This window comes from Typopeltis vanoorti, chromosome 24 (genome assembly GCF_054136105.1).
Source record: "Typopeltis vanoorti isolate ZY-2024b chromosome 24, IOZ_Tvanoo_1.0, whole genome shotgun sequence".
Taxonomy (NCBI): Eukaryota; Metazoa; Arthropoda; class Arachnida; order Uropygi; family Thelyphonidae; genus Typopeltis; species Typopeltis vanoorti.
The window spans coordinates 15058450-15064623 of NC_143572.1; positions in this window are offsets into that span (position 1 = coordinate 15058450).

A 6174-nucleotide genomic window follows, 5' to 3' on the forward strand; every position below is an offset into this window, starting at 1 on the left:
CACGTTACCACATGTTTTGAAAATCAAATATTGTATTAACAATTGGCGGGTACTTTTAGGTTAATTCAAGTTGCCAAGAAAAGCGTCCTATCTGAGATTTATTTCGAAACTGATACTAGTGTGTGTGTGTGTGTGTGTGTGTGTGTGTGTGTGTGTGTGTGTGTGTGTGTGTGTGTGTGTGTGTGTGTGTGTGTGTGTGTGTGTGTGTGTGTGTGTGTGTGTGTGTTGTATATTATGCACATTCGAGTCATCATAAATATTTCTTTACATTTACGTTGTTCAGCTTTTAGAAAAAAAATTAATTCTCTTTTATATTTTCACGTGTAATCATTTGTGGTGTTTTGTAAGATTATCAACGTGTAATGTCGACTGCGTTGTACAGAACAGTGGTGTGTTGGGATGGTTTTAAAGAAACTTTCTTATTTTAAAAAACCTTAAAGAATGATTACAGATAATCTGAATATCGTGCGTGTTAACAGATCTTCCATATATATGTTTATATTTTTCGTAGATTATATACTATTGAAAATATAGTACAACTTATTTTGACTATTCGTTTTTTGTCAATACAATAATTTATCCAATTGAAATGGAAATGAGATTCATTAAAATCCAAATTGCCAAACCCAGTGAGAAATTATTTCTTTTACATTTACGATTTTGATGCCCAAATTTTGCTCACGTAAAATGCACAAATTTTATGCTGAATTCCAAATAACGAATTTCTGTTACTTTATATGCTCCTACAAATATATTCTTTAAAAACATTTTTCTATTTTAATGATTATTAGAATTTGTAAGAAAATAATTGATGTGCTCGTTTATTTTCTAAATTTCGTGACTATGCCGAATAAAATGTTGCTTCATTTAGTATTCGCTTAAGGAGTATTCCAGTTGTAAAATGTATGTACAACATGATATATCTCGCAGTAATCGACCGAATAAAAAAAAAGTGAAATATAATGTTCACTCTCCCCGTGGGATTGGTGAAATATAATTTAATTTATCTTTTTAGTTTAATATTACACCGCGATAACTGCATATAATACTGGAGTGACAGATAATTGAATGTGCTTCTATGTAACATAATTAAAATAGAATAAGTTCAACAATACCAAATCGACATGTGAAGACAGTATCAGATATTTTATGTCCGATGCTGAATATGTACGGTATTTGGATATTTTGCAATGAATAAAAGATTAAACAATCGAAGAAATATAAAATTGTTGAGGTAAGACGAACTCTACATCATTTTTTTTCCCAGAAGATATCATATAGAACCTGTGGACATACACTGGCCAACACATTAATCCGAACAAGCTGAAATTTCGTCAGGTTTTAGGTTTGGGTTTCGTTTTTGTTTTAGACCACAATAATTTTGGTTTTGGGTTTCGGCTTTAGTTCACTATTTTCGTTGAGTGTTGCTTGTTTTAACTGTCTCCACGATGTTTGTTAATAGTGTGCGTTTTTAATAGTATAAACAAGTTGACATTCATAGTGTTTTATTCATTTTGTGTAGCTATAAAATGGACACATCTCCAAGAAAGCGTTCAAAGATATACATACTCTTTCTCAGCACACATTCATGACTCAAAGACAATTTGTTAATGAGTGGTATTGGTTTGTATATTGTTAATGCGATTTTAAAGAGGTTTAGGAAGACAGGTACCTTTTCTCCTAAGACCGAGACAATGAATCCAAGATTGTCTGCTGTAAACTTAAATCGAGAATTGGCAGGTAGTGAGATTAATGTTCTTGATATAACAGTCCGTCGATGATTGTTGGAAGCAGGGAGGACTGCCCTCAGACTTAAAAAGGAATAACTGTTGACAAAGGCTATGCAGAAAAAGAGGCTCGAGTAGACAAATGTGTACAAAGATTGGACTGGACTCTTGAGAAGTGGAAGGTCATATTTTCAGATGAAGGCCATTTCATTGTACAAGGAAAGCGAGTACTCTATGTTCGCAAATCAGCCGCTTAGAAGACTTCTCCCGCCCACCTTCAACAAACTCTAAACACCCAGCTAAAAAGATGTTCTGGGGTTGTTTTACACACTACGATCCAGCATCACTTGTGCCTGTTCACAGTAAGATGACAAGTGACTAAGACTTGAAAGTATTGGATAAAAGAGTGGTCCCACAGATCCAGAAAGACAAAGAACTTATCTTCCATCAGGATGTCGCTCCATGCCACACTTTAAAGAGAAAGAGTTCCTCAAAAATCACAACATCCAATTGCTTCAGTGGTAACTCTCCTAACCCAATGGAAAATTTGAGGTCATAGTGAAAACGAGACTTGGCAAATTCAACTGTGGTACAAAGGATAACTGAAATACAATCCATTATAAAAGTGTGGTTTCGAGAAGCAAAAATAAGAAAAATGTGTTCTACGTTGGTATGCCTAAGCGAATTAATGAATGAGCTTTTTAGGAACAGATTAGCACACATAAATTATTAGGTAAAGCGGGAGTTTAATTTTTTTTTCACTTATTTTCTTGAGGAATTATATTTTTCTTTAAACTGTGAATGGTCGGATTAATTTGTTCACTGCTATATGGTCCTAATTTGATGAACGCAAGGATTTATATAATGCAGACGGAGTGTACTTGAGTTTGATTTCGAGAGAGAGAGGGGGGGGGGGGGAAAACGCAATTCGAGAAAGAGAGAGGAAACACAGATAGAGAAAAACAATTAATGAAAATTATAGGAATTAGTGAAACTTGGCTAACAGCAGATGATGCAGTTATATCGATAGAATGCGAAGGGTTTAATATTTCGAGGGAGAATAGAAAATGTAGTATGGAGGACGGGATGTTGATGATGACGATCGGTACCTTGCTGCATTTGACCAAGGGATGTTTTATTGGCTTGGAGGTTTATCTTAGTGAAAAGATTTGTTCTTGACGTCTGATTATATACACAAAAGGAATCAAAATTGGGAGATCATCAAAAAAAAAAAAAAAAAAACATTTGGTTACATTTCCGTTCGTTATTTCTTTTATATTATTTTATTTTATATATACTTATGTTATAGACTTTCACTCGGTTGATGTGGAAGAGAAAAATATCTCAGGCCTTGAAAAAGCACGATCAACAGGATTTGACGATCTTTTCAGTTAAAAATGGTGACGACGAACTCATTTTAAACGGGCATCCTCTGTTTCATGCCACTGCAGTATTTTATTCAAGTATTTCTTGAATAAATTTTTGTCGATAGATAAATAGATTTATTCATTTATTTATATTTGCTTGTAATATTTAATTTTATCATCAACAATCCTATACAATTCTCTTATTTTGTATAAAAAATAATAAAAATCCATCTTGTAGCACTTAGGAGGCCGCTAGCAGAACTGTGTTTACCACAGTGTCATATTGCTACGCGCGCAAGCATAGCACGTCATAGTGAGATGTGAGCTATTAGCGTAATGCGGCACTGTCCGTCGCGCAGTTCCACTGTTGTTTCTATGCAGTTTGCGCCAGTAGTAGAGTGTTTATCGTGTTTACTCCGTCTCTTTAAATATTTGGACATTACAACTAAAGACATAGCATTTGTTGTAGTTTTTATTTTAGAACATTATCGGGTTTCTGATAATGGATTTTATTTTTAAGTAATTTTGAATTATATCAAACTCTATAATTTTATCGATAATAAGCAATATTTTTTCATGTTTAATTTTTTTTTAATTTTTATCATAATTTTGATATTTTATCCAAACACGTATACACTGTACTTACAGTGTGTATATATGTTTTGAAAGTTGCAGCACCCCCCCCCCCCTCACGATTTAAAGCCACGAGCGGCCACTGGTCTCACCTGTAGCATCCAAGTCCATTTGTCAAAATCTGACAGCTTTTGTTTGTTTGGATCGTTTGATTCTTAGCTGTACAGAGAATTGGCCAGAATTTATTTGTTCGCCTTTCATGAACTTGCATTCGTAAGTGTAATTCTTTATGGTAAGATTCTGAATTTTCATTAAACAAAAGTTGAGAAATGATGAGGTTGCGCTTACCTTTTTTCTAGAAAAAATAATGCCGAGATTTGTGCAATAAATGGAGTATAAATTCAGAAAGCCATCTCTAGAAAATATGCATGAAACAAAACAGGAAATCAGAAGACAAAATGCATTGTTATTGGAAAATTACACGCAACACATACTGATGATGGACTGATAAAACTAGTTCTATGAGCATGCTTTTTCCTAGTGTTCTTGTCTGTTTGATAACACCTAGATTCTTTCCTGCTTAGTATAGCTTAAGGTATTAGTTATCACAGCAAGCAAACAATTCTCTATTACACGTGAAGTAGAAAATCAAGGTTATCCCAGCATGGCATGAGGAAAAGGTCTGTTTGTAAACGGAAACTGCATCCCCCCCCCCCACCCCCCCCCCCCCCCACCCCCCCCCCCCCCCACCCCCCCCCCCCCCCACCCCCCCCCCCCCCCACCCCCCCCCCCCCCCACCCCCCCCCCCCCCCACCCCCCCCCCCCCCCACCCCCCCCCCCCCCCACCCCCCCCCCCCCCCACCCCCCCCCCCCCCCACCCCCCCCCCCCCCCACCCCCCCCCCCCCCCACCCCCCCCCCCCCCCACCCCCCCCCCCCCCCACCCCCCCCCCCCCCCACCCCCCCCCCCCCCCACCCCCCCCCCCCCCCACCCCCCCCCCCCCCCACCCCCCCCCCCCCCCACCCCCCCCCCCCCCCACCCCCCCCCCCCCCCACCCCCCCCCCCCCCCACCCCCCCCCCCCCCCACCCCCCCCCCCCCCCACCCCCCCCCCCCCCCACCCCCCCCCCCCCCCACCCCCCCCCCCCCCCACCCCCCCCCCCCCCCACCCCCCCCCCCCCCCACCCCCCCCCCCCCCCACCCCCCCCAAATAATAATAATAATAATAATAATAATAATAATAATAATAATAATAATAATAATTTATTACATATGATACATACATTACATAGTTTTGATTACGTATGATAGAACATTACATACATTTGTTTACGTATAATACAACATTACATACATTTCTTTACATTTGATACATTCATGTTTTCTGATAATAATAATAATAATTTTTTTCGCAGTAATAATTATAATAATTTATAACATATGATACATACATTGCATACTTATCATTACATATGATACAACATCACATGCATTTGATTACATATGATACTTCTTTTTATTTTTATTTTTTATTTTATTTATTATTATTTTTTGTTTATCGTGGATGAGATGAGATGTATTTTCTCAGCTTTCATCCGCGTAGCTTATTTGTGAGGTTATCTGCGGATGACGACACCAATTATTATTTATTGGTTTATTTGCTGTGTTGAAAAGTTATGAAATCAAATCTATGTTTAATTGGCTTTCCGGTTTAATGGATTTCCACTGCAGCCGTTGATTGAGAAATTCGCACGCGCACATGACAACTGGGAATGTCTTGATGCATCGCTAAACTGGAAGCCTGAACGAATATATTGTGTTTCATTGCGTTTGTATGGTATTTTGGGTGCGTGTTTCTTGTTCGTAGTATGTCCTTGGAGCTCTTTTCAGGCTATTGTAGTTTGTAAGGTTTCTGTATTCAAAAGGTAATTTGTTTATCATGTCTGGGATGTAGAAGTTTCGCGTGGCCTTTCCGTAGTGATTATCGTATTTATATGTGATATAATTAGTAGTCTGAGGTCTTGTTATACGGTATGTATTTCTGACTGTCCTGTAGTTGGCATCGAAATAATGTTTTAGCAAGGCTGCATAGTGACATAAATGTTTTGCTGTCAGTATTTTGTGTTCTGCCACTGCAATGTTTATAAGGTCGTTCTTTTCTCTTTGTTCCCTAAAGATCAGTTTTGTCATTTTGTACTGTAGCGACATTAGTCTATTTAATTTGTAGGGTGCACAGAAGGCATACGTTGTTATCGCGTATCTTAGTATATTTTGGCTTAGTGCTTTGTATATTAGTGTTTTTAGGCGTATGGGAACTATGTCTTTTAATCTTTAGAGTTTGCCACTTATTGTTCGGAGTTTGTTGTGTAGATGGTTTATGTGGCTATTCCAGTTCATATCTGCATCGAAGTAAATTCCAAGGTATCGTATTGTTTCAACCTGAGTTGTTTTGGTTTTGGTTTGGTAGTGGTTTTGCTCTTCTGTGTGTTTTTATGTTGGAAAGTGGATGT